Source organism: Plodia interpunctella, chromosome Z, assembly GCF_027563975.2.
Source record: "Plodia interpunctella isolate USDA-ARS_2022_Savannah chromosome Z, ilPloInte3.2, whole genome shotgun sequence".
NCBI lineage: Eukaryota > Metazoa > Arthropoda > Insecta > Lepidoptera > Pyralidae > Plodia > Plodia interpunctella.
This window is the reverse complement of record NC_071324.2, coordinates 2499532-2520451: the sequence shown is the minus strand read 5'-3', so window position 1 is coordinate 2520451 and position 20920 is coordinate 2499532. Positions and strand designations below refer to the sequence as shown.

General features: G+C 35.7%; 1 protein-coding gene across 17 annotated transcripts in view; it reads right to left on the bottom strand.

The window, feature by feature from the left end:
• The window catches only part of Sh (Shaker), a 243394-nt gene that overhangs the window by 92087 nt on the left and 130387 nt on the right, over positions 1–20920 (bottom strand). For 4 of the 17 annotated variants that reach the window (XM_053768577.2, XM_053768574.2, XM_053768575.2 and 1 more), the window contains exon 1: positions 1855–2137. The exons of 11 other annotated variants lie outside the window; for them this stretch is intronic. The gene's annotated coding sequence lies outside the window, so the exon portion shown is untranslated. Of the gene's footprint in view, positions 1–1854; positions 2138–20920 lie in introns of those variants that run through there. 2 more of the 17 variants (XM_053768583.2, XM_064437020.1) reach the window with 2 other exon arrangements.

Sequence of the window (20920 nt, the reverse complement as noted above, 5' to 3'; positions counted from 1 at the left end):
TGACGTAAGAGCTATATTTAATTTAATGATACATTTTGGTGACAGTAATCGGCGTGTAGATGGTAATTTTGCTGGAGACTTGGCGTCATTTCAAATAGAACCGCAAACTAAATTTAATATAACAAATTGATCTGATCACTTAAAGGTGCGACGCGAGGTCGCTCGATGCTCTTGAAAGTGGTTCTGGAACTATTTTTGATGTTTGAAGGTCATGGTTTTAAATGTAATTGAAGGGAAACCGTTTATGTTTATCATCTCTATCTCATTCTCCTATTCCTAGTTATGCTAGAGGCGGCGAAATCCAATGGACAAAAATAAACTTTAACATTTTGATGGTTCCATTGTACAACCGGCCGTCTGACTGAGGTCAATCCTCTGGACTTCCAGTCCTATTGTTGCCTATCAGCTGCTAAGGATATTGTGTCCCTTAGTCGCCTCGTACGACAGTGGTTCTATATTTTAAGAGCGGGACCAAACGCCACCGTTACGCTCCGTCATCATATGTATCTAAAGCCCGTTGCACAAAGAATGCGTGCGCACAATTTTTGCTGCAACATTGTTGTAACGCATGCGTATATAAACACGTGCACACGTGCGTGGAAATTCCGTATATTCGTGCTGCATACGTGCTATGTGCACGATGTCCAAACAATGTCCATTTAATTTTATCATATGGCCGCTGCGTCTGTTACTTCGTACAAAAATCAAAATCAATACGTACTTATTTTTCTTATCGATTGTGCTATTGTCAGATTTTATTCTAGTCTCCTAAAGGCATCTGACATGAATTGAATTGCGCCATCTAGTGGCAGCGGACGGATACATAAAGTGAACTTAATAGTTGCAGTATGCAGGTTTCCTCATGCTGTTTTCATTTACCGGAAGCAAGTCGAAGTACATGAAAAGCTCGTATCATCTGAGTTCTATCAATAGTTGGAATCGAACCTGGGGCTTTGAGTTTACAGGGGTCATTGGACCACCAACGCAGGTATAGGCAATAAAGTTATTGTCACAATATTACATATACGAGACAATGTAAAGTATATTTGTTTTTTTTTTTTGGTGCTAGTCTCTGAAACTATCAGTTATGTTGTAAAATAATAGCCACCTACATGGGGAGTGGGTACACAGAGATTGGTTTGACGCCCGGGCTTAAAATGGCCTGCCTGGCGGTAACTCTGTGTGATAGTAGACAATGAAAAAAATGGAAACTGTTCGATGGAATCGAATTAGAGTAATAATAGAAATAAAATATGGTCGAGTTATTGATAAAATAAAATAAAAAATAATAAGTCAGTGAAACGTCAAGTTCAAGGAAACAATGGAAAACACATGGAAAATCTGTTTATAGGTGATCTCGTCGCTCAGAGGCTTCAGTTAGATAATGGATAACCAAAAAAGTTCCTGTCAGCGCAGTTTCAATTGCGGGTAACCGGCTCTAGTAAATGTTTAATTCGAATCGCAAACTAATGCCAATCCTAAGAATCCTGTGACATCTTTAAGTGTACATAAAATAGGTCAATACAATGCATATTGTTAACATTATAAAAATGATACAGATGGTAGATGATCTATATTAAATGTTATTACAACTTTGCGGTATTCAGCTGCAGTAGAAAAATATTTGACTAAATAATTGTGTCAGTATAATTTAACATAAGCAAATGAAATACTTTTGATCCGAATCGATATTTAGGTACTACACTTCAGTGTAGCGCTAAACTGATCCTCGTATTTCATAACCCGCGCATACAAATGGCTTTCAAACATGGTATTCTTATATGATTACCATTTATATACTTTTGCGGTGTTGCCAGCAGCGTTTTCATTAAATAGATAAATAATGTTTTATACCTAGTGCGTAAAGTTGAAAAGCGGGCTCAACAACGACAGCTGGGTTGGCGCTTTGTCCGAAACTCGAATCTCCAAGTTGCCGTAGCCAATGTCGAGTGCCCGACACTACAGATTTACAACGCGGCGGTAGGAGCAAGTCCACATGTCGGTTCCCTGAGCGTTCGATACGCGGGAAGCAGAAAGACTGGCCTTCGCGGTGTAGTGCGGGCTTTGCGCGCGATGGTGGTACGCTGTGGCGGCGCTGCTGAGGTGCCGTCGAGCGGCCGCGACGCCGCCTCCACGCTACTGCGGCACGCGCGAGCCCGCGCTTGCCCCGCACCGCGACGCATCCCCCGGCCACCCCCGCCCCCACACCCGCTCACCCTGCCGCACTGACACCCGCACGCACGCCGCATTCTTGCCGCCCTAAACCAGGAAACCCTAACAAAGCCTAGGCCAGGCTCTGGTTGCGTCTCGGCCCTGTGCAGATTCTGTGCGTGCCCTATCGCTGATTCGCATCTGTGACAAATTTCTGGACAAACACTTCCGACTGGGTCCTCTGGGATCGTTGGGCACTTTGTCAATGCGGTCAAGAAACGGAGGAAATTTACTCTCCAAAGTATTTAGTTTACATCTGTTTAGCGAGATTCAAGTTTTTGTTGCAACAAGAGGAAATGTTCTCAGCTTTGAGATTTCCCCCCGAATCTGTTTGAACAGTTGAATCTTGATATAAAATTTCAATTCTGAATCCGTGAATTCCAAAAAACAGATATCCGATAGTTGGATTTAGTCTAAAACTTGTTGTAATATCAGTGGCCGTCTTTTGGTGCATATTTTTGTATCATCCATGACGCCTAAAAACTAATTAACATGGAACATATTCTGAAATAGAGAAAATAATTTGTGGCATTGACCATTAACATACAAATCAGAATAAATTCAGTTCACGCGCTAAAAATAAAAATGTATGAATTTATATTGTTTTAGCTTCATCATTTACTACATTCAACTGGGTTAGAATCATGTGCTCCCCAGGTTCCGCTCATCTTTCATTCCCTGCAGCCAATACAATATGGAATAAATAATGTACGGTTGATGCACAATTAAACCAGGAGTCTACTGGGCTGTTTGGAGTTTAGACAATGCGAGCTAACTTGACTAACAGAGTGAAAACGAAAAAAAATAGATTATGATCTAGCTAAAAGGCATTCTAACATTGTTCTTACCTATTAAAATCTTATGTCAGGTCTCACATAGTTTATTTTTTTATGTCATTTTCGGTGACATGTACTTATTATAATGAACCATTAGGTGCTCGTTTAGGTTCAGTATAGTAAAGACGTTATGTGTGTGTAAAGACTCATGACATGTGAGTATTTAGTAAGATCTAAATTTTACAAGGTGCAAACGCGGCAACTAACAATTCGGGACATTCGCCAAGTCTGAACCACGCTTACGAATGAGTGGAGACAAACCCATTTAACATAAGTCGATAATTGGTCGATCAGCGAGCGAAAGCTTCAGAATTTATAATATTTCTGACTCGCTTTCTTTTACATTGCTTTTCCAACAAACAAATTGTCTGTCAATGAAATTGTTGACAGATTTACAACAACAAGAAAAATACGTGGAAATCAAAATTCAAGGAACATTTCTTTTAAATATAACTTAATACGAAGGATTTCACTCATAAATCCTCGGAATTTAAATATACCTAGTTATGTACGTAGTTCCCATTCATCAATAGTGACGAATTTGCTATAAATTTCGGTAGGATCATGTTGTTGACAGTAAATAATTAAATTGATCAAAACCGCATTTCGTCGATACCGCAACCGCATACCTCTCTGGTACTTGGTAAATTGGATGAATATTCTAAATTATATTGTAGGTATGATTGTTTACTAAAAGGAAAACGTACTTTAGAAGCGGCTTGCAGAATAGGTAACATAACATTTTAGTTGACTCTGAACGAGACAAGAGAAGTTTGATTTACAAAGAAAAAATACAGTAATATCCTAACCGAACTACAATTCACACACTGTTCAATTGTGAAACCGGCCACAAATTGTGGAAATCAATCAATTCTAGCTGCAATATTAAATGTTCCATCACTCTTATCATTAAAAATGGAGAAGAATGGTATCTAATTGGCTACCCAGAAATATTGCTATTATATTTTCATTATTTAAACTTTATTGCACTACTTGAAATGTCAATAATATTTTGATTAGTTTTACATTAGAATGTAAGCTTAGATGTCCTTCTATCGAAATAAAAAAGAGGATATCAAAGAATACACAAAAATATAAAAAAATATTCGCCCAGTGAGCCAACATCTTCTTTAAAGTTCATGCAAATTGTTCACCGGATTTGTGTAAATCAAATCCTGCAACTCGCAACGAGCGAATCTTCAAAAAATATAAAATAAAAAACAAACCTAGAACATTTTCAGGAATAGAAAATATTACAATTTTTAATATTATATTCAGATCTATCAATTTATGAATATTGATATACTTAAGCTCCATATAATAATATGGACTTTAGGTTGTAGCGGGACCAAGTGATTATGTTCGACCGCCACAAAGGGAAGATCTTCCCGCCAGGCTAGATGTTGCGCCTGGGGAACCCCGCACGGCATGTCGGAGGTTGTATTTATGCTTCCAATCGAAAACTCACTGTATGCGCGGTCTAGGCTTGTTAGCTTCTGGTAGTGAGTCGACCGTAGTGCCATCTGTCCGTAGAGTCTTGGATCACTTGTGTGTGGAAATTAATTTAAACTGCTATAGATGATTACTATTCACAGATATATGCTCAATAAATTCTTAATTTACAGAATTACAGATAAATTATCTAAAAGATTACAAATATTAGTAGACTCAAAGAAAGTTAAGTGTAATTGAAAGCATGTGTTGAGAGAGATTCGAAATAACGTTTCGTAAATGTAGCGCTGTTAAAACTGTATTATGAAATTATGCAAAACAATTTTACATAAATAAATCAAGATGTATCCGAACCGATTTCTTCCACTCTGGACATTATCTTAATTTAAGAAGAAACTTTTACAACAATTTAAACTTTGAAACAAGCTTCCGGGAGTCCCATTGTCGTTTAAGTGATTTAGGTTTAAGAAACATCATTCTTTGCCATAGATGAGTTCATTCTTTCAGTTGATAGTATACTTAATATTAGACCACGGTAACCATAAAAATGAATCGCCTATCAAACCAATAAACAATTCAGAAGAGATTCTAGTTAAAGTTATAGATTTGATTCGAACAAATTTCTAACCAATAGACTATATCCTAGAACCCGACTGTTACACTTAATGAAAAGTAACGAAACCAACCGGGCTGGCATATCAGCCGGATATTTTGACTTCAAACAACAAATCATGAGAATCTTAAGTTTTTAAAGGTGAAGTGAACGCTGAAGTGCGCTCAAGCTCGGCTGTGTCAAGTTTTCACGTCTTAATAAAGGTTCTCCAATGAAGTGATCTCAATTATAAGAGGCGCAATGTCTGAGAGGTTTCCATGTGTCTTGTGATGTTAATACTTTTCTTCGTTTCCAAGGAATAATTATTATGTTTGGACAAAATTGGAAAAATTACACAGATTTGTGATGAATTACACAGATGGAAATATTAGCCCCAATTTGTGTTATGGGATACTAACTTAAGATAAGCATCCAAGACTCGGGTCAATCTGAATGAGATCTTTTTTCATCTAGACCTGACCGGGGATCGAACCCGCTTCTCATGTAGTAGTCCGCTAGTTATAGAGGTTGTCGAACTAGTATATTTGTTTAGTTTAACCGTTGAACTATTAAGCCTACTTCGGGAACAATTTGTCATCAGCCATTTTAAGTCCCTTGTGGACAACCGTCCACAATCAATGAGATAATCAATGAGATAATATTACTACGCGAGCACAATGCTTGTTGGGTAACGATTGCATATACAAAGACATTATGTTTCGAATCACTGAGGAACTTGATATAATACATGTATGGTCGGTCACCCATCGCTTGATCTATTTATGAAAGCTGCTTAACCACCGCTAGACAAGCGCGCGGTCGCGCGAGCCACTGCGCCGCCATCGATCTAATCAAAGCATTAATAGCATCTCTATGTGGAAATTAGATTGTGCTTTATATATACGAATGTTAAGTTGAAGTTAGAATAAGCTAGAGTTTCACTTGAGAAGTCTATAAACTGTTGAGTTACTCGTATATCAGTTCGATTTTCTTAATTGAACCAAAACTTTTTGATCCTTCTGATTTTCTTTCGTGTTTTCGTCGTTGGAGAAAAAGTCCGATAAAATTCACGTCTTGTAACTGCGCTAGTAAAGGTTACTAAATAGTACTTATGTAACGAATAGAAATTTATGTTAGACCATGACTTATCCCTGATACGCTGCTGTTAAAATAATAGGTTTGTTTCAATACAAGAGACAACAATCGACGACTATAGTCAAAAGACGATTAAATTACGAAGAGAACTACCGTTCATAATCAGCTCAGGATATTACCATACCAACAAACGTGTTTTACCTTAGTAAGATACATCCAAGACCCTACATTGAAAGGAATCGAAGTAGTGAAGCAGTTTGTTGTGAGTTGCAACCAATAAACCTGTGGTGGCAGTAGATAATGTGAAGTACACATGCTCACTATATGTGAGTGGCTGCTTTTGTTAGACTTCTGATTTGCAAACTGTCTTGATATTTCCCTTTATTTGTTTTTCTTGTAATGAATGCTTCGTGTGATATTTCTTAAAACGTTTAAGTACACAATATTATTATTTTTATTTTTTATAACTTAGCGCTCGCATCTACATTGACGGCAATAACTGAAAATCAGTGTTTTTGTACTAATGAGCAGAAAGTTCACTGAGTTAGGGCCTTTTTGCCTTGCTGCAGCACACTCATTCTTTTAGCATTATGCTTATTATGTTTTTAGTATCTGTGGCAACACAAATAAACGTTTTCTGTGTCTATGTCTATATATTTTGATAAAAACGTCGCTAATGGCAGGTCATCCGCTGCAAAATCTATGATAAAAAACAACCGTAGCGGACCAATTTGCACCTTCCCGTATGGAGGGAGGTAAACTAATGGTTGATGATCTTTCTTCTTTTCAGAAGTAAGAAAATTTCTTTTACACTCTTAAATTATTATTTATAACATACCTTTATCTGGTCTGGACACGAGTTTTACAGCAAAATATGACTTACCTGAAAATAGAAAATAAATTGTTAAACGATTTATAGCATAAATTGAAATTAACTCGAAAGCCTCTTAAGAGATAATTGGTGTTTTGTTTATAATAACGCTAATCTGGTAGGATTTTACGAAATCTTTTGTATACTTGAACAGTGTTTTTAAAACATTTCTTACACCTGAAGATTAGCGTCTTTCGGAATTCAGGGAACAAATAAAATAATAAAATGTTTTGTTATATTTCTACCATCGTAAAAAACCGTTTAGTAAAAGTATCAAATAACTACGATATTAATCTGTGTCACTAAAGACTCAAAATATAAAATATGTTAATTGAACCCTCACATATTTATAAAACACAGTCCTCCGCCGCGTCGATCTTTCTGTTCGCGATAAACTCAAAAACTACTGCACGGATTTTCATGCGGATAGTGTGATTCCTGAGGAAGGTTTAGGTGTATAATTTATTATGTTTTTATCTGAGCGAAGCCGGGACGGCCCGCTAGTAAATTATAATTTAAAACCCCGACGATATGGGTGTATTTTATCATATTTTTTCTATATAAAATTGAAGAGAACCGGTGTTTTGTTTGATTTCAAACGCCAATATAGCGGAGGATATCGCTGCGCGACTGAGCAATGAGCACACGCTCCAACGTAGACCTCGGGCGCAACTTTATAAAGCTTCATATTCACGTGTTTGCATTGAATACAAGTTACATTTCGGTTACGGAATTGGTTAAAGAACACGTGGTTTTCAAAGGCGTTACGCACGCGTCTTGTTTTGAAGCCTCTTAAAGCTGACTTATATTATTTTTGTCACGTTTCAAAAAACACGTCAAACTTACAATATCCCGCTATTTGCGTCAAATGTTAAGTGCATGTTTACAATATTATGATTGCAACCAGGATCGGCTCCCAACGAGTGAACTCTTGTACAGTAGTGCACGGACATAAATTTTTATCAACTTAACTGTGAATGTGTTGATTGCAAGAAGATCTCTTTGACGCCAGTAAAAGAATGATATTTATATTAAACCTAATTATTTTAGTCCAGTCCTATTTTCAGAATTCTCTAATTCGAGTACTATAATAGTGGGCGTTATACAGTATAATCTTAAGGGAATCAGATTACCCGATGAAATTATCAATCGATTTCGTAGGATAAACAATACCAGATTACTATGGCTTGTTTCATTAAAACCTGCACGTGACTGGCAATTAATACATGTTTAAAGGTCACAAGCGTGACTTTTGAGATTATGAGAGTATTAGGGACAATTCGCATCATACATAGATTTTAACGATTTGTTAAATCTATTTGTATATTTAAATCAGTTTAGACCAGCGCAGAACAACGCAATATACGTCATCTTATGTTATCTATCACCAGTTAAAGTTAACGTCAAAGTACACTGGTGCAACCCACACTGAGAACGAATCTGCACGCCGCCTTCGTTTACGCAAAATGGCGTACTTAGCGTTTTTGTGCGCAGGTTATTATGAACCAGTCATTTTAATATATCGCAGGTTGATAGGTATCTCAAAGATAAAGATAATATATTTTGCAAAAACATGAGTTTACTATGATAATTCTCTTCATGGGATAATTCGCCGTTGTAAATAATATATTTCTTGTATTAACTTTATTTTAAGTAGGTACTTATTTTCCTTACATCAAAATCGAAATATTTCACAGCTACTTACGTCATATTCTAAATTCAATAATATTTATCAAAGCAAACTACTAGCATTTCGAAACTATATCAAAGTTAATACAAATATCTACATATGTATCTCATTCACTCCAATAAGTTCTCCTCACAGAATCAGGGGAAATATAAAAACTATTATGAGAGCAACACCTAACTAGAGAATCATAGACGGGGTGCAAGTTGCCTATTGAACCCTAGTCAGGGAGCTAGTTGCACGATAAAGTGTTTCTAATGCGACAGTTTGATGCCTCTGCCGCAATGCCGACGATGCAGACCATAGAGTTATTATTATATAGAGCGGACATTTTATAATTTATTTATAAAATAATAGATGTTGCCCGGGACTTCGCTCCCGTGGGAATTTTGAGATAAAATATACTCTATAGCAATCTTTGATAATGTACCTTTCTAATGGTGAAAGAATTTTTGAAAACGGTTCGGTAGTTTCCGAGATTACCCGCCTCAAACATACAAACTCCCAATCGCTTACCTCTGTATAATAATAGTATAGATTAAATAATAAAATAACAAAGAACTTTAGTTATTTCTTCTTCGTGCATTATAGATAACGATATTAGCGTTTTCCAAAACATTTGACTAGACATGTTCGGTACTGCTTGTAAAGTGATAAGTGATCACTCGGTTTGCGATTTTTCCAGTTGAGCCACTTTCGCAATGGTCAATCATTGGATATGTGGATTATAGAAGGCCGGTGGGCCACCAGTGAGGACGATAAAATGGCTCTCTGGTTACAGCTAATGTGCAGGTTTCCTAGCCACCTTTGATCCATGAAGTGGATAGTTTCATTGGAAGTGGACAGTACTGGTTGTCCCAACTAATATTATAAATGCGAAAGTAAGTTTCTTTGTTACCTCTTCACGCTATATCTTCTTGAAATTTTGCACACCTATAGATTGAAGTATGAAGAAGGACATAGGGTACCTTTCATCCGCGAAAAATAATGTACGCGGGGAAAAGCTACCTAGTAATTTATAATTGACCTCATGAGATTCATAATTACTCCTTTTGGTTGATAGATTTACACTTCGTGCTGGGCATAAACCATCTAAGTATGTAAGTATTTTTGTAAGACACCTTATTGTTTAATTGAGCAAAATAAAACATTAATAAAAATGGTTTTAGTCTATTCTATTTGTTTCAATAGGTATTCCATGTCGCTGTTTTATTTAACGTTTATTAGCAGTACAGGAAACACGAAAACTATTGTGAGATTTTAAACATATATTTTTAAATAAAGCTACTTTTGGAGTTTTTTTTAACTTTTATTTATCTCATAGCTTGCGTCATAGCATCCGGTGTACATTTTGCGCTAGCCGCATAATGATATTTTTACACTTTCCGCATATTCCGCTAAATGTCTTGCGTGCAAATTGTTTGCAAAATATATAAAATTTAGACTCTCTAGTAAAGTTTTTATAACACGCAGATTGTCCTGGATATACGTATAGTTGTAAACAGTATCACAATGTACTTCTGTACATTGTGATGTAGCAACATATTATAGGTACTAATGTATGTATTGGCTAACTGCCAGTGAATTGTTGGGAACCGTTGCCTAATGTGGCCACGGCCTGATTGGACAATTGTTTTTATGGTAAGCCCTGCCGACTACAGGCTACCTAGAGATTTTTCATTATTAAACTTCCAATTAGGTACACGAATGAATTAATTCAATTTAAAAAAAACTTTTTAAAATTTATGTCAACTCACCTCCACATTACCACATATAAAGAAGGTACGAACCAACCGTGTTGTGTGCAATACTCACTTCTCCGTTGTATTGCGATACGTTGACGGGGCGAAGTGCAATAGAGCAGTTTAAGAATTGTGAAAGTTGGAATTAGATTTTACGAGTGAGTTACGATTGAAGACCAGTGGGAACCAATTTGGTTGGTGTTTGTGTATGCAAACATTGTAATTTATAATGCTGATCCAATGATTTATTTATTTAATATTTATTTATTTAATATTAGGAACGCTTACAGTGATACCCAAATAATAGTTTTTCGTTATTTCTCCAAAAAATCACGTACATATAATAGTATCGCGCTCAAATAGGATAAACAACCAATAATTGTTTTCGCATTGTACGTGAATTCTGTGCGATCTCTGGTCTTACCATGCTTGTATTGTCATTTCATTATACCACCAGTGCCGATAGACCAGGGATAGTCGTGTTTACACAAACAGTTCGGTTCATTATTTTGCGCGACCTCCGTGATTTCCATTATGTTTGCACTTTATAAATAGTTTGGGTCTGTTTTACCATTCTAATAAAATATCATATTGTGTTCTGACAGATATACCTACTAACTATAAATCTGCCTGACTGAGGTTATCTGTCAGTTAGCCGTGTTCACAATTTTAATGCTATTTGTATATGTTACATATATATTAGATTCTTTAACAGCGATGAAAAAGTTCATAGTTACGAATAAGTCCACCGAAATCCGCGGTCGGAAACCTTATTTCCACATAAACCAAAAAAAAAAACAATTAATTTCAAGATCTGGTTTGATTGGATGTAGTGGAAGTCAATTTTCTTTCTCAATCATCGAAGAGCATCGAACGCTTCTTCCCAGCTGTTAAGCGTAAGCTATTAAGCACAGAGTCCGCTTTTCTATATTTTCTTTTTCCCCAATTGTCCGAATAATGACAATTCATTTACCACAATTTCATTTACAAAGAGATGAAATATATAATAAATGCTATCTAGCTATTGGGCTAGCATTAATTATCATAACATTATATTACTAGATGTAGACCCTGGCTTCGCTCCCGTAAGTATTTTGAGAAAATATAGTCTATAGCAATCTTGGATAATGTACCTTTCTAATGGTGAAAGAATTTTTGAAATCGGTCCGGTTGTTCCGGAGATTATCCGCCTCAAACATACAAACTCACAAAAGCTAACCTCTTTATAATAACAGTCTAGATATCATAGCATTATAAACATTGCATCGGCTGATGTGCATCCAAAACCATACGTCAGTAAGAGGTTATCTCAGTGACTATAAGAGTATAGGTGCTGTGTATTGTGGCTTCAATTCAGCCCAAAAATGTGCCTGCACTAAACAATGGCGGCTCATTGGTTTTTTTCTGGAGCGAACGTGGAAATTTGTCAATGTTTCGACACAGGCCGATGTCGCGCGCACTCCCAGTCGAGCAAACGTGAACATTTGACGTTGCATACGGGTCAAAGACAAAGGTGGTGTCTCAAAGTTGGACACAACAGAACAATAGATGGCAAAACAGCCAATGAACTGAAAAGATAGTAGTGTGTTGGATATTTGGAAATACATTTTCGAATCATCCCGCAGCACATAAATGTGAGTCCGAAAATTATCGAAAGATAATAAATGTAGGGTGCTTTTCGATTTCGATGTCTTAAAAAAAAGTAAAAGTAAAACCTAAATATTTTCAAAAATTTAACATTTTCATATCAATATTACGCCCCAGAATACTACTACTTCTCCAGTAGACAGATAAAATATTATTGATATTTATTTTTATAAGCCGTTAAGTGTCCTACTGCTGGGAAAAGTATTTCCAATAGATAAGGTATATATGGAAATCGTCTCACCATGTGGTTGAGTTTCCAGGTTTTCGCTTATTGTGGGATGGCAACTAGTATATAACTATGCCCAGAACTGTAAAAAAATGTTTTAGTTTTCTTGAATAGTAAAACAGGTCGACGGTACTTCGGTGCATAAAGCCCAGACGGCTTGCAAATGCAAAGTTGTGTACCTGACGTGTAAACCTAAATTACTGTGGAACTCGAAGTTTGTCGTTGGAGCATGTATTGTTATTTTAATTTACGTAAGGCCTGTGTAAGCTAGCGCCTGGCGGATTTTTAATGAATGGTTTTAATGGTGGGCATACAATTGAAATGTTTTTTCCACTCTGAGATAAGAGGTGAACAGAATGGAAATTTTAGCCCTTATTTCTCCACGTGTATTTGTTATTAGCTCTTACGAATCGCAGGCTTTTGTTAACAGATTATAACACGAGTTCTGAAATATATTTTCGTTCTCATTAGTCGGTAATGGGTACCAATTTATTGGAATATTCATGGACAGATGTTTGATACCAGCCCACATAATATAATTCTGTTATACAGCCCTTGACTTATTTTATATTAGGACCTATTAATAACGAATTGTGTGGGAAATAACACTGGGTTTCTGGCACAAATGACAGATTAACGGGCGAAATAGCCGTATTTTTATTATGAAATGCGTCAATGTATTGTTATTTTCATACACATCACGAAAATGTCCGGAATTTATGTATGCTATTTAGAACCACAGGTGTCAACAATGTTTAAATATTAATTTGTGTACGACAAAATAAATATCTTTTTGATAGCTACTGATTTAATAGTTTTTATAATATCAGTGATTAGCTGCTTTAGCTTTTCTATTTTAAGACAAATAACAAATCAATTAAAAGCCATCATTACTCACGATATTTTTATTTTTTTCCGAGGAATTTTTTTATGTTACCACGGATTAACTCGGTATAAATTTTCAAATAGTATTATTTGGTATCAAAACGTAGAAGGGCTCAGGGCTCCGAAGCTTATCGGCTCAGTAAGTATGGTTACTTAATGATACGAATATAGTTTACGATAAATTTAATTTGGGATGTTCTTGTAAAACAAATGGTTATAAGTTAAAAGCCATTAAAATTGTGTCAAATTGGAACAATCCAGGCCTTGGCGCCTTCGCGCACACAGGCTGCCAGTTTGGCAGGAGACAGCGCTATGACGTCACGGTGTACAGTCAGCACAACTTTACCCAATGTCGTTGTAAATTCGCCCCAATTACCGTGCCATAAATGCCCGTGCAGAGCAACTTGATGCGGTCGACTGTGTACATTTTATCTAAAACTGTTGTGTGTGTCAAACGCACGAGGGAAGGCTATTAGGGCGCCACGCAGCCCAGGGTGTAATTTAAAATTCATGTTAGTGATGTTACGTCAAACATGCAATTTTCTTCCATATTCGAGAATCTGATTAGTTTTTTATTCGGAGGTGTTTTTTTTTTTAGGTACAGGACTGCAAATGAGCAAACGGGTGTCTGTAAGTGAATAGTGCTGAATTAATTTATAATTAGCTTTATGGCCGTGGCTTCGCCTTTAAACGACTTTGAAACTGTTTTCTGTCACATAGCCCCATCCTAGGTATGTTAGGTAAAAATTTGTAGATGGTATATGAAATTCATGACCTACTAACCATAATAAACTGTACACATAAACTTTCCTAAGGAATCACTCTATTTAGTAAAAAAAAACGCATCAAGACCACATCATTTGTTAGTAGTGTGTAATAGAAAAGATTCTAATAAATACGTTTTTGTGTTTATATCACACACTTATACAATATATTAGTCATTTATATACAGCCCCGTTGTTCCGTCGTTGCTCCGTTTGGACGTGAAAAACGGGCAAACATACAAACATACTTTCACTTTTATAATATTAGTACGCATTATACTAATACATAATAGAAACGTCATAATATAACGTTTACGCGACTGTACTATCAAGTAATGCTATGTAGTATCATCCAACGTGATATAAAGATAAATAACTAACTACAACTATATCAGGACAAATCCCACGTGTTATGGGATACTAACTCAACGATACTACATTTTATAACAAATACATATATAGATAAACTTCCAAGAACCGGGCCAATCAGAAAACGATCATTTTCCATCATGTCCCAACTGGGGATAGAACCCGGGACCTCTCGGTTCAGTGGCAAGAACTTTACCACTGCGCCACTGAGGTCGTCAAATGATTATATGTTATATTTTTCGTCCTGACTAGCTTTTGCGTAAGTCCAATGACTCTCAGATTTCTAATTAACTTATTGTTTAGCTTTGGAGAGAAAATATAAAAGAACACCAATTAATATATATCATTATGATTACCTACATGAGACCAGACGTGAAATTGTATTTAGTTTTTGGGTAGGTACATAGTTAATTGTCTTGGAAAACCTACACCGTACCATATATAGATTAAATATATATGCTTCAGAATGTAAATGTCGATTGTAGACAAAGAACAAGATCAATTATTATCAAGTAGTATTGCGAAAATTGTACGTAAGTAATCTGTTGTAATGAGTATTTGAAAATAAGAGAAAAACAAGAATTGAACAAGAGGGCTGAGATCCAATTGCTTTTATAAATATCCTAATTGCTTTAATATAAATTTCAAGAGACTATAAGCTCAACAAAAGTAGAGATTAAAATATTGCTAAGAAAATAAAATATTATTTATTTATTTATTCAAACTTTATTTACTAAAATTGGTACAATAGCGGACTTAACGCTAAAAGCATTCTCCAGCAGTCAACCTTCGGGAGAAACAGAAAGACTAAAGCGATAGGTGCTTGATTGAATAAAAGTCAATATATAGAATACATATAACAGGTACATAAATAAAATATTAGCTCCGTTAGACCAATTTCTGACTTAACTGTTAAGACAATTCTCAGGTTAGTTTAAAACTAGTCTCCCATAAACTCAGTAAAGTACACACTTTGATGAATATTCCGTAACTGACCCCGCTTCAGCTAGACCCACGGGAGCAGTCACCAAATAAAACAATAGGGTAGATGACAAGGTCGGAGAATTGTTAAAAAGATGTATAATCTAGTTAAAATGTATATTTCTAAAATCATTTTAATCATTAAAGAATATTATAAAAATGACAGCTGGATCATTATATGAAGATAAGGTTGGTCAGAAAGTCAATTTTCAAAAAGTAAAATATTAAAAACACGCTCAATCATTATTAAAAACTCAAATTTTTTAACAACTATGTGAAGCAGTCCTCATCATATACGTTTTTAAAATTTAGTATTTAATGTAAGTTAAGTTATGTCGTCACTTCTACTTGCGTATTTAAATAATGAATCTTTAATCTTGAATGATGATTACTTATATCGAGTTTAAATATTCCAACCTGTCAACTGGTCCCGCGGGATCATTTAGCGGGGTCACTCCCCAGAATACTCCTGTACCGGTGCAAGAATTGACAAGATAAATTATTCAGAGAAACTCGGTCGCTGGCCGGACCTTATGGCTTCCTGACTTCACTTGGATCGCTCCAATTGATTTAGGGTGAGTTGCACCGTCAAATTTGACGTTGATTTTAACCGGTGCACGGCTGACATTTAGACAAAACGGTGTATTTTGCGTTTTTCTGCACACGCTAAAGTTAACGTCATAGTTGACGGTGCAACCCACCCTTTACCTCTATCTTATCAATATGTATAAGCTCTGTTTACTAGTGTCGACATACCCGGGTAATATGTATAGTTATGTCAAAGGACAGAACGCATATGTCCTTTGAAATATATAATATATACTGGGTCGATTATTATGAAATTTAGTACACGGGTATAGACAAAGATTAGTATTATTTAATAAATTATTCAATTCAATTTCTTAATAAATTATAAATTATTTATTTGCAAAAACATGAGTTTACATTTTTTTTTATAGAATATCACATAGAGTACTTTTTATCCCGAAATTCCCAGGGCGCAGCTAGTATATAATAAAAATACAGACACATTCGCTTTATTTTACTTTGACTTTCTGTATGAAAACTAAACAATACGGGTATAAGCAATGTTTTTAGTGTGCCAGTGGCGCATCCTTGTCACAAAATAAAAATGTTACAAAAATATGAGGCTGGACGAATATTATAGTTGTTCTTTAAGCGTGCAAACGTTTGTACAAATCACACAGATTGAGCTAGCTCCAAAGTAAGTTCGAGACTTGTGTTATGGGATACTAGCTCAACGATACTATATTTTATAATAAATACATATATAGATAAACATCCAAGACCCGGGCCAATCAGAAAAAGATCATTTTTCATCATAATCCGACCGGGGATCGAATCCGGGACCTCTCGGTTCAGTGACAAGAACTTTACCACTGCGCCACCGAGGTTGTTACATGAATGAAACAAGACATGTTACGCGAGAGGTGGGACTCTCTAATATACAAATTTAAAGCGTGCGCCCCCTTTAAAATCTATGATTTGTACACTAGTGTGACAAAGATGTTTTTTTTTCAGTTACTCTTGACAAGTCTAGACAAGTAAGCGGTGGTGGTGTAATGGTTAAGATGCCCGCCTGTGGATCGAAAGGTCCCAAGTTCGAATCCTACTCGTACCACATGAGTTTGTATACCAATCTGACTCGTGTATAGTAGTTTTCATAGGCCATCACATGCTTCCGGTGAGGGAAAACATCGTGAGGAAACCTGCACACTGGTTGATTATTATTAATTTGGGTGTGAAATGGAGAAGGCAATAGCAAACCACTCCATTAATAAAGCCAAGAAAGTGAAAATGAAACACACACGACAGTGTGTGTTTAATTCCACGTAATGGCTACGACCGTCATCCATGAGGAATACGACTACAAAGAAGACAAGTCTAGCGTTAGTATGTAATGATAATTGCACGCATACCATGGTTGACGTATTCATAAGCGACTAATACCGTAATAATTCGATATAGTGTATGTAGAAATTCATTATAGATTGTTGAAAATCTTGTTAGTAGAATACCCATATACTCGTAAGCTAGCTGTAATCGCAAGAGGAAAACGTGTTCCAACTGTGTCTTTAAATATATTTAGACTATAGTTAAAGATAATTTAGTGAACAACGAAAAGATCCTTCATTATTTTGGGTGCAACCAATAGAGAAATTCAAATACAATACAATTCAAAAGTTCCTTATTATTTTTACATTCTTTGTGAATAAGTTAAACAATAAAAACTAAAAAATAAATTGATACAGCTATACCCCACTATCAAAGATGGCGGCCTTGAATTAAATTCATGGAATTACTCCGAGTACTTGATTTTATTTTGTTTCATTCGTCCATATGGAAAGGTAAAGGAATCGAAGTTCATACAACCATCATCTGTTTCTTATTTGCTCTATAGACCAACAAAAAAGAAAAAATATGCACAGAAACGGCTTTAATAAAAAATATGCGTCGCGCCGTCTTGTTTGCCTATCTTAAAATACAGGTAATGCCCATTAGAACTAAATTAGCTCGTTGCTTTGATGCTACGTTCAAAGGTTTGTATGGAAGTTACGCATCAAACGAAAATTCTTTTTGCAGAAATAAATATTCGTACAAATTTTTGACTTCCATTCTCGTACGTTTGACGCACAGATATAAACAGGCTTATATTTCCAACGTCAAAGAGCACTAATATGATTAATTCTTTGTATGTCTGTCTAGACTACTTATTTACAAGCTCATTGAGAAGAACCCATGGACATTCGATTTCAAATTTTTGGGGTAAACACGAAATTACATATTATGACATATATAATTTCAAAACAGCAACTAGGTATTTTGAGAATGTAAATATTTTTTTTATAGGGGTAAAATACCGCCATGAACATCAGAATATTAAAATTGGCTTCTTCTGATAGATATGTTTGGCGTCTCTCTGTCTTATTTCAGCGCATCTCGGTTCCTTCTTAACCATATAGCGTTGGAGCCTGGGGTCCTCTTTCTTAATATTTCTTCTCAACTCCAATTAGCACACACATCACTTTCACTAAACCATGCCGGCACTTTTTTCTTTTGCCCTTTCTTTCTATCGTCTTCTCTCTCTTCTCATCTTCTCGTGATCTTGCATTTGGGGCTGTGACGGCACGAAACCCGGGGTCAGCGTAAAAATTAAATGCGATTTCACCACCAGCCTCATGCTTGATGGTCAACCCTTGGGAATGTTAATATTGCCTATCAGCTACCAAGTACTATGTGTTTTTTAGCCTACGACACCCATTATATGATATGGAGTGGTATTAGTGGTATTCTAGGGCTGTATTTTTTAGTCTACGACATCCATAGGGGGATATGGAGTGGTCCTATTCTAGGGCGGGAACCAGACGCCACAAGCTCCTAAGCGCCTACATATCTGTAGCCTAGTTGATTGTGGTGCAATGCCGCATTGCACGGCTGTAAAGAAGCGGATCGCAATGCAGACGCACGTACACCAGAATTAATGTCACTAGGCCGAGTCATAATTATATAAATCAATATTATACATAGTATCCTTAGTATGTAGTTTGTGGATGAAATTAATTTATATATATATATTTTTTCAGTACTTATGATATATAGATTTATTCAAGATCACACAATGTTCAAAAGTGTCATACATAAGTTTCATAAAAGCAAAATTACACAATCGATACGAATACATAGTAAACACAAATACAAGAAAGCAGAATTATTATTATTATTATATTCTACCTATTTATTTATAATACCTTTATTATATAACTAAATGTAATATTTCATAAAAATAGATTTTAAAATATTAATACCTTATGGCACTATTCGGTTTTTATTATACAAACTTATTTTTATTTTATTTTATTTGGAAGACCAACCGAGTTCATTATTTGGGAACCCGCTCTTTTGAGACATTAAAAGGGTCAATGACAACATGGAGTCGCCTCTTTTTACCTTTTTATCTGTGTTTTAAATGTGTGTAGTAACTTGTTCTTCATAATCGTATATCCTCATGCCTGAGGGTCGTGTACATTACGTGAAATGAACACACAACTTTCTTGGCACGGTTTGCTATACTTGCCTTCATTTCACACACCTAAATAGGTTCAGCGGTAGTATTTATAAGTCGAACGCCAGTGTGCAGGTTTCCTCACGATGTTTTCCTTCACCGGAAGCAATTGGAGGTCTCTTTGAATGTTCAGTCTACTCTTTTAACATTATATTTAAAAAACAAATATGTGATTTAAAAACATACATTCATATTTTCCTCAATGCGGCTTATAAATTATTTAGACTGCTAAAACATATAAACAACGCATACAGAAAAAAATAATAATATTTCGTATTTCGTAAAAGCTTTGCCTGCTGACGAGTAAAAGCTTCCTGGAATAATTAAAGCTCACTGAACGCTGAGTTGACTACGTCAGACTATAGCCGAATACTCACTACATGATATACTATATAAGAAAATATAGCTTCAAATATTCTTCTTCATAGTCGGTGGGTCGTGGATATTACGTGGAATGAAACACACACAACCACTTTCTTGGCATTATTAATGGATTGGTTTGCTTCCCCATTTCACACACAAGTTAAAGGAATCAACCAGTGTGCACGTTTCCTCACGATGTTTTCCTTCACCGGAAGCAAGTGGTGGTCGATGAAAACTACTATACATGAGTCAGATTAGTATACAAACTCATGTGGCGCGAGTAGGATTCGAACCTGGGACCTTTCGATCCACAAGCAGGCGTTTTAACCATTACACCACCACCGCTTCATGGTCACCAAACATGGTCTTACAATATTAATAACTAGTATGAATAGAACTAATGGACGTAACTTATCTATATATGTAATAAATGATTTTTTTATAACAAAATCATCATCATCAGCCTAACCTTTACCCTTAAACGCCATTTCATCCAACCTTCATCCAATCCACTTCCCCTAACCATCAAGTTTTATAAAATTTCAATTTTCAATTTATTTATTCAATAATTGTGTCTGCAATTCGGACAAATAATACTTATAAACATATGCTGACGCAAATGCATGAACATTGCGTAGTTTGTGTGAGAGCTTTTATTTGCCGTCATGAAAAAGCAGCAGTGTATGCTGAATCCGCCATAATTCGGCAAACTATATGGCGATAATGTATTGCCTGCATTAAATGTTTTTATATTTGTGGCCTGAATAACATAAAATACATATTTCACTATGAAATGGTCATCAAAAGTAAAAAAAAATATATATATAATAGATTTTTCTGCGGCTTCATCCGCGTGAATTTATCTTGAATTGAAAAAAAAACAAGTTTTTTCCAAGTATGTCCCGACCCTGACATTTGCACACAATGTTACACGTGTTTAACGTTAAACGATATAATATGTTAGCCTGCAGTGTAGGGAAAGTTTAAAAGTAAAGTAGGCGTAGTCGCTCTAATTGGAGTCTAGCTGCTTTCATACATATGTCGACTTCAGATCACCGCACCAACTCCACGGATAAGTTTAAAGCTTCCAAATTAACTGGTAATTTAATATTCTC